Genomic DNA, 852 nt, shown 5'->3' on the forward strand with positions numbered 1-852 from the left:
ATGAAAGCAATTTGGTGATGATTATTTAACTTCCTAATTGTCTCCATTAAATCTTCGTTCTTAAGGCTGTAGATAAGAGAAGATGTTCAGGAAATTCCTTAAGCACAAATGTGACAATAATTACAGATACAACAATGTCATATGATAACCTAAATCAATGGTAGATGTGCTCTTTACAGCATATTAATTCTCACAAAACTCTTTAAGGTTCATATATTTTTTTTCAAATATAAAAAGTGACACTGAATGATTAAATAATTTTCCAAGTCAAACAAAACCTTAAATGGTGAAGACTTAACTCAAACCCAGGTCTAGAAATAAGACATGAGTAAAAACCAAAAAAAAAATCAAACACATTACCATTGAGTTAATTCTGACTCATAGCAAACCTATAGGACAGAGTAGAACTGTCCCATAAGTTTTCCAAGAAGCAACTGGTGGTTTCAAGCTGCTGACCTTTTGGTTAGGATCTGTATCTCCTAACCACTGTGCCACCAGGCATTCAGAACATGCATAGTGAGTTAAATCTGCTTGTGTGTGAAGCAGAAAACATTATAAAAACTCTTTGTGCTTCTGGTTTTTTTCATGTATAAAATAATGTGAAAGCATTAATAGTTTATATATATATATATATATATATATATATATATATATATATATGTGCCCTCTAAGTGTCATCTTTGCTTCTCAACACCTTAAAGACATCTTTTGAAGCAGATTTTCCCAGTGTGATATGTTGTTTGATTTCTTGACTGCTGCTTCCATGTGTGTTGATTGTGGATCTAGGTAAAACGAAATCCTGACAACTTCAATCTTTTCTCTGTTTATTATGTTGTTGCTTATTGGTCTAGT

Source organism: Trichechus manatus, unplaced genomic scaffold (genome assembly GCF_000243295.1).
Source record: "Trichechus manatus latirostris isolate Lorelei unplaced genomic scaffold, TriManLat1.0 scaffold00236, whole genome shotgun sequence".
NCBI lineage: Eukaryota > Metazoa > Chordata > Mammalia > Sirenia > Trichechidae > Trichechus > Trichechus manatus.